This window comes from Pipra filicauda, unplaced genomic scaffold (genome assembly GCF_003945595.2).
Source record: "Pipra filicauda isolate LSUMZ 115617 unplaced genomic scaffold, ASM394559v2 scaffold75_size2874737_pilon, whole genome shotgun sequence".
Lineage (NCBI taxonomy): Eukaryota > Metazoa > Chordata > Aves > Passeriformes > Pipridae > Pipra > Pipra filicauda.
Genome location: NW_024104931.1, coordinates 2,490,910 through 2,499,435, shown reverse-complemented (window position 1 = coordinate 2,499,435; position 8,526 = coordinate 2,490,910). Strand labels below are relative to the sequence as shown.

Here is an 8,526-nt window from a genome sequence, read left to right as displayed (position 1 = left end):
AGATGAGACAGATGTGCATGCACACTTGATTGTGCAAGGGAATTAAAAATAGAAGCTGTACATTCTTTCAGCCATCAATATAAAATTTAATGGTTGTCATATTGGCTTTATGACCTCCACCACCAGATATTAGACACCACCTCATTCTAAGACAGAAAGACATCCATTGCCTTCTCCTGTTGTCAACAAGTTCACTGTGACCCTGACTCAGCGCTGGCCGAAAAGGAAGAGAACCACTTCCTCAGGCAGCAGGTAGCACCCAGTGAAATGGCCATAACCAAAGCCACAGTTCGGAGTTAAAGCACAACCTTCCAACAAGTATTTCCATCAGTTTTGAACTCCATCCCTTCTTGTTTCTTGAGTCTTATAACTCCACAGGATCACTCCAGTTTCCAAGATGTCATCAGTCGCCTCCCGCCCCCCCCCCCCAACACTTAGCAGATCTTTATTGCTTACTACCTCCTCCACTTGAACTCTGTCTCCTCTCCTTGTTTCTGACTCCTCAGATGGAGCCATGAAAATTAACCAATGACATCACAGTGTGCTTCCCTGGCAACAAATATCATGTCATACCTGCTTGTCCGTCAACAGCGTTGGGTAAGAACAGGAATCGAGGAGTACTAAAAGAGGAAGAGCATGGAAAGACCTGCAATCAGAAAAGCTGGATTTAAGTGAGGAAGAGTGAAAGATAAACCTAACCCAATGCATCTACAGAAGCTACTCCTTGAAGAGTTTCACAACTCCTCAAGTAAGACTAAACAGTATTTCCATTTTGCTCTTGACCCCTTCAGTGACCCTGAAATACAGAAAGCTTGATTGCTCAAGACCAGTGATACCAGATAGGGATGTTTCCCGCTGTATCCACTAGATAACACTCCTAACACGAGAAACACAGACAGTTTGGAGGTTTTTATCTGGTACTGCACTCAATCTTCAGGATCAATCCCTAGCATTCTCACAGCAAACACTTACCTGCAGCTGGCCACTTATTCACACAAGACAGAAACCCTCCCCAGCCAACAAGAGCAGGTGGAATAAGGACGTCAGTGCAGAATAACAGCATCAATGCAAGACAGGGTGTCCCCTCTTTCTCTCAAAAAACAGACCCCTCACACTGACTACAGCACCCATCTCATGACTGAGTTTGGATCTGCTCCACAGTCACTGAAGCATGGTTCCCCAGCAAAATTTCTTTTATCCCGTGAGCTCTCCTGAAAGATGCTTGCAGGTATCTTATTATAACTAACTAGTCAGTTGGGAAGCTCTCAGGATAAGGAACTGCTGCAGCCAGTTGCACTAAAACCTTATGCACCATTTTGGATAAACACAATTTTCTCTGCTTATGTGCCAGACAAACACAGTGCTTTCAAACACTGTTCTATCCATGGGAGGATGTACTTCTCATTCATAATCAGATGACAGTAAACTTCTTTGTTTTGCATGAGTCTATAATGTGAAGATTTAAGGTGAGACGAGGAACCCCAAATAGGGCTCCAATAAAACTGGGGTGAAGGGGGAAAATTCTCTTCCTGCTGCTATAAAGTAGTGGGGGCTGGGAATTTTGTAGCTTCAGCAAAATTCTCCAGGGAGCAAAAAAGAGCAAAACATACCTTCTTTTCACTTAGCAAACACTATTTTTGACAAAAGCCTTTTAGCTTCTGTTTAATGATAGGCACAGCATATCTCCAGGGCAAGCCTAAAGCACTGCTTTTGACCTTTACAGCATTTTATACCTCTTTTTCAAAGTTAGTCAGCATTAGGTATCCATTCTATTTAAATACTTTCTGAAAATCGTACTGGGTACCTATCTAGGAAAATCGAACCCTAACCAAGTTTTGAAAACCGAACCCTAAGTGTCTTGGGCTCATCACGTCTTTTCTCAAAGGAGGTTAAGCCAATACTGAATCCCAACAACACAAGCAAGTCCATAATGAACTAGCAGCCTGGACTCTGCCCTACACTGTTTGCAGGGCTGTGCCCTCCATACCTAGTGGAAGGTTCTGACCGATGCTGTGAGACTGGCAGCAGGCCTGCTTTGTCCAGTTACAGATTCTGCACCCATCACTGTGTATCAAGGCATATTCTTGCATTTTTTGGGCTCAGTCTAGGCTTTAAGACAGGCAAGCTGGAAAGCTAGACAAATGCATATATTCGAAAAAGGGACAGTAAAAAAAATGGAGAGCAGTTCCCCTTCTATAGCCTGGCCCCTGTGTCCCAGAGCAAATACAAACCTTGCTTTAGGGCACTACATAAATTGGTATTATAAATTCAGATGGTGCATCAGGGAGTGCCTCATTCTGTATGATTGGAGTCATTCTCAGGAGCAGTTCAGGCACTCAGCCTGCCACATGCGACTGCTGCCCCAAGGGCTGCCATTACAGACGCATTATTACAAAGCGCTGCAATAAAGCATGAACTAAAACAACTTCATTGAAATGAAGATTAATACGGAACATGTGTTCACCTCCGTACACTCAGAAGGAACAGTCCAGCAAACACAAGCACCACAGTGCTGGGGCTGATGGTCTAGGGTAGCAATGCGGTTGGCCAACCACCGCTATTTGCTGAAGGCAAGCAATACATTTCCACAGCATCTTTTAAGTGTCCACAGATGGATTTAATGCAGCAGCTGTGAAGCAGAGAGTGAGGCAAGCAAAACATGTAGAGTGCTGAAACATGCAGAAGAGTGAGCTGTGTTTGAGGCAGAGAACAGAGAGGGATGCTTCAAACCTACAGAAACAATACCACTAGCTGCAGAATGATCCATGCCTTTAGTTATCACAGACTTCAATGGATATTGGTGTATATTCTCAGCACTTTGAAGTGTTGTATTCACATGAGAGCTACAGGTGAGAAAGATCAGCTAAGGTGATAGCTCTTCCATTACCCTCAAAATCAGAACAAAATTATTCCCCGTGATCTATTTTTTTGGTGCCATTGTCACCTCATTTAAACTCTCCCATGCAATACAACACTCACTACTTCCCCCTTCCGATGCCCTTTCAGAGCTCCATAAATTTCACCACTGACATAAGCTGAGGGCCATTACATCTATACACTTCTCTGCTCAAATTAAACTCATGATATCCTGTTATGGTTTGATGGTCCAACTTTCATGCTTCCTTTTCCTGCTGCAGGTTTTTCATTCTTCCTTTCCTTGAAATCAGTCTAAAGCTCCTATCAAAACTGGCTGTGACTACTGATACAGGTCCCAGTGTATTCATTCCTTCATTCTATTAAACAAGTCAGCCCTGAACTTATAGGAGTAAGCATAAAGGCCTCTAGAATAGCCACAATCCATCACATCCAGAATAAGAGACTCAGTTCTGGAAGTGAGTAGTCCTAGATCCTTTTGAAGTCTTTGAGATATAACGCTGTGTGAAGGCATTGGAAGGTGGCACGACATCAAGTCTTCTTACTAAGGGGGGGGGGGGGAAAGCACATGGGAGGGATATGGCATTTCACGAGAGAAAACAAAGTGTTGGTTGCTATATTGCACCTCCAAAGTGACAGATTCATGATTAATCTGCATGTTGGTGTTTGGCACTTTAAGGAAAAAGCAACAATCTTCCCTGAGGGCACACCTCACTGACCAGAGACTTTGACCCTTGGGAATCAGCAGCACTTATTTATCATTTAGCAGTGTTTAAGACCTCATAGATGATCTGCCTTTGGCATAACACCCAGATAGGTACATTGTAATGGATGACACAGAGAGTTAAAAAAAAAAAAAACAAAACCCAGAGTTATGCACCTCTGCATATGGGCTGGAAATGAGTGGGGGGGAAAGGACTAATTCAAGTAGAGAACAGATGCCCCCACGATGCTGGTATCTCTATTGCTTTCTGTTTCTGGAATGAAAAAAACCTAATTTTTCATAAAAATAAATTAACTGACATCAAATATTTAAATTTTAGGACCAAAAAAAAAAAGATTGAAGGGGAGATGTAAATACACAGTAAACAAGCAAAATCTCCACTTAACAGGTTTGTCTTTCCTCCCCAAGCTGACTGGCTCTCCACCAATGCAACTCAGAGACAATTAGATCTGCTGCATTCAAACAATTCCTAACAGCTGAAATTCTTCACTGAACATGGGTGAGCAAAGGCTGAGCAGCTGCCTTTAGATAAGGCTGCCATGTCACTGCCCATTCAAAGGGCAATACTGTAAAGAAACAGGTATGAATTATATTATTTCACAGCAAGGTGCCATCCATTCCTCCTTGCACTGCAATTTTATATCCCAAAAATAGAGTAGCCTTCACAGCCATCCCACAGTGCACCTCTCACATCACCACAAATACAGCTCAATAACAGTCCATTGTCATCAGTATTCCCCTGACTGAAGATGACTTAATAAAACATTCTTACAAGCCAGTCAACAAGGCTTATAATTAAATGGGAGCCATTGTTAAGCTCCATCGAATTATTGTTTTCTCTCAGTTTTCCACACTTCTACTAAACCAGATATAAGGCTACATCCCAGGATGGATCTATGCTATGTCTAGCTCTCAACAGAGAACTCTGTACATCTTTGAAGGGACAGGACTTCTTCTAGGATTTTAAAACGCAACTTCACAGACGTACAAATCTCCTAGATTTAGACCACATATACAAACAATGATACCTATGTTGATTTGTAAATGCCTGCATAGACCTGATTTCCATCATGCAGAAAGGTATGTGAATCCTTATGCAGGCTTCCTACAAAATGAGCGTTACATTTCTCTAACAAGATTCCTACCAGGCAAAATGTTGTTTGGATGTCTATACTCAGCATTAGAGGCACTGAAGCTTTCTAATCTTCAGATCTAGGATCAGGATTTGAACTGAAATAAAACAGTGGGTGTACCTTGTTAAATGATGAGGCAGTGCCTCTCAGCATTAGTCTCTTGTATCGAGAAGTCAGAATCCTCCTATAGGAACTAATCACTCAACTGAAGAAAGAAATAGTTAGCAGACCCTACATTTCATATTACCACCCTAATAAAAGATAAGGTTTGCAACAGGTTCTAATTAACAAAGTTTTACTTAGCCCATCACTGTCTCAGCAAGAGGCACCAGGGGTTATGTCAAGTGGACTACTATAACCCAGACACAAGTGTCACAGATGAACTGCAGTGTCTTGAACACACTGTGCTTCACTCCATGCAAGGAGTCACAGTGATCATACGCAGCATGTTTATGGTCACCCCGTGCACAGGCAAATTCATAACAACAGAAGATTCCATCCCACCCCATCCAGCTACAAACCAAAGCTGACTGTTAAGATACTGGCCTGCAGAAAGAAGACATTGATTATCTTGTCCTTTTTTACCAGCCAAAATCTGAGAACTAAAGCTCAGTCTGCTTGTGACATTGCTGATCATCACTGCAGAAGTGGTCATGTCATCTCTGAGTTCATCACAATATCTGCAAGAACGATGCAGAAAGTGCTGCATCAGAAGTAAATTATTCTATGTTTTGTCTGAGACAGAGCTTTACTGGGCATATCAGTGTAACTTCAGAAGTCTTGTTAAACAAGAGTTACAATTCCCCATGTAAATGCTTGCTGCAGAATACAAGGTGCCTTTTTTCGGTTTTCCTTTGTTTAAGTTCCTTCCAAAGTGATGCAAGCTGACCTGTGAAAAGTTATCTTATAAAGAAACAACAAAGTTATACTATCCTATCAATTTAAGTTCACAGTTACACACACCAGTATCGCTTCTCCAGGCAGAAAACATATTAGATAAGGGATAGCATTATCACCAGCAAAACGGAAAGAAGCTACATCAGATACCAGCACTAACAGAGAATTGGGGTCATCTCCTGGCTCTTGCCTCCTACCTCTGGAAGAAACCATGGTTTGCTGTCAAACTGAAAGGATTGAGAGCTGTAACTTGACAGTCCAGACACCTGCAACCATGTCTGTGAGTCTCCTTCTCCATACCTCATTTTTTCCAATTGTAAAATGAAATGCACCTCTCCAACTCCTTCCCATGTATTTTACAAAGGTTAGCTATTTAATACTAAAGATAATTTCTATAAACAAAAATAATAGAATACTATACCTGAAAAATCTTTTGAGGATTGATGAGTTACTGTCCAGACTGTCATTTTTTTTAGCTTTCTTTTTCAAAGCTTTAAAGCAAGAAGTCTGGCTACATCCCATCTCTAAAGACCTTCCATATTAACAAAAGTTTCCCTACTGTAAAACATTCAAAATTACTCCTTCCCTCTCCCTCTGTGTCAGGGGAAAAAAAAAAAAAAAGGCTCTTGTAAGGGGTTATGATGCATCTTTAATGATGGAGCTGAGAGAAGCGCCTGCCATACAAAGAAGCTAATCAGTCAATCAAGAGCCAGCTCACCAGACAGAAGCCGTCAGTGCCTAACTGCTCTGTCTCCACCTGTCCAGGAAAACAACAAAACAGCATGGGACATGCCTGACAATTGAGTGCAAAATAGCACATATATTTATCTATTTCTAAGTATCAAAGGGGTAAGTTTTTGCTTCAAATTAACATTTTCAGGAATAACAAACACATGTACCGATGTGCATTTGAAATAAGGCTAGTGACTCTTTCTTTTTAAAAACAACATCAATCCTCAAGAAACAGAAGGGCAGCAGGTGAGAATTGCTATAATTAGGCTAGCTGGAAAATCCTTTGCCATAAGCTTGCCAGTCTAGATCAGTTAAGTGAAGAATTGTAATTTAGAGAAGGAAGTACATCTCTTAAAGCCAAAAACAGGAAAAGCTATAGAAGTTTTATGGTTTTGTATTAGTGAGAGCGTAAAGGTCATAGTCTTTATTTCCTGTGTTCAATACTGGCTGAGACAAAATACATTATCCTTGTCTGCCTCAGTTTCCTCAACTAGACAAGGATAATGCAACCTACCTACATTATAAAGGCATGATTGATTTTGCAGCTAGCTTCATTAATATTCACAAAGTGCATGGAGACCCTTGCATGAAAAGTGTTGCCCAAGTACTGACTGTTAAACCTGACATTTTTCTGAGTGCTCCTGTGATAAAAACTTCGAATTTTTTTTTTTCCAATTCTCTTCAAACAATCCTCTTCAAGCGCTTGGCACACGAAGACTTTATAAAACCACGGCGGGTAACCCCGACGGCGGCGCGGTGCCGCTCTCCGCGGTGCTGAAACCCGCCGGGCGCTGCCCGCGCCGCGGCCGCACCGGGACAGGCGGGCTCTCACCTGTGCCCTCCCCACGGACGGAACCTGCTCCACGTGACACGCGGGCTGGGCTGCGTGGCTGCACTGCCAATCACTGCAGCGTGTCCTTGGATTATTTCAACACGCAAACCTGAGCTATGACTCTAGATCCTGTTGCTGTCACTCACTGGCCTGATCGCTCCCTGATGAGAGGTGGCTCGGGTTAACATTGATCTGTGATCTCGCCAGACTTCACCATATGGACATCTCTTCTTATGCTTAAGTCACAAGCACAGTTCTGTGCCTGCACGGGTCTAAATCCTTCTGTGTACAAACGTCATCTGTGGAGCACTTTGAACTCAGCTTTCTGCACCCCGAAGCATGGCCTTACTTAAAGCAGTCCATCACTCATCTATTCCTACGGCAGGGAAAGGCAAGAGGAATAGCTGCACACTATGGATTGCAAAATAAATAAATAAATAAATAAAATATTACTTGGAGGGGAGAACAGAGAGGGATCTTGCTGCCCCCAGCTTACCTGCCTTTATATTCTTATTCTGGGTCACCAGCTATCTAGATATTTCTATACTAACAGGGGCCTGGGCCAGCAGCAGGCCTCAGAGCACTGTGCAGCTGTTCTTCAGGAAATTGCCTGAAAAATGGGGACAAAACACATGTGCTGTGATTTCACCCCAGCCAACAGCCAAGTCCCATGCAATTGCTTGCTCATTTTCCCACCCATGGGATCAGGCAGAGAACTGGAAGGGTAAGAAAACCCATGGATTGAGATAAAGACAGTTTAATAGGAAAAGCAAAAGCCACACACAAGCAAAGCAAAACAAAGAATTAATTCACTGCTTCCCATGGGTAGGCAGGTGTTTAGCCATCTCCAGAAGAGCAGGGCCCCATCATATGTAATGATTACTTGGGAAGACAAACACTATCACACCAAACGTCTTGCCCCTTCCTCCTTCCTCCGACTTTATATGCTGAGCATGATGTCACATAGTATGGACCATCCCTTTGGTCAGTTTGAGTCACCTGTCCCAGCTGTGTCTCCTCCCGACCTCCCATGCAACCCCAACTTCCATGTCAGCATGGCAGTACGGAAAGCAGAAAAGGCCTTGGTTCTCTTTAAGTCCTGCTCAGCAATAACAAAAACATCTCTATATTATCAACCCTGTGTCCAGCAAAAATCCAAAATATAGACCCTAGCCAAAACATAGATACTAGCCACTGTAAAGAAAATTAACTCTACCCTAGCCAACACCAGCACAATATCTCATCTCTTTCATCAAAAGGAACACTTGAGTGAAAGGAAGCACAGGCTTCCCATGTGCACTCCACTGGTAGAGCTCACATAACAGGAAACCCTA

At 42.7% G+C, this 8,526-nt stretch overlaps 1 long non-coding RNA gene across 1 annotated transcript; it reads left to right on the top strand.

Annotated features, from left to right (window-relative positions):
* Window positions 1-601: 601 nt before the first annotated feature.
* Window positions 602-7,650, top strand: LOC120324907. The gene is made up of 3 exons (XR_005566598.1): window positions 602-748; window positions 5,712-5,908; window positions 7,061-7,650. It is a non-coding gene; the product is annotated as an uncharacterized LOC120324907 (long non-coding RNA).
* Window positions 7,651-8,526: the final 876 nt, after the last annotated feature.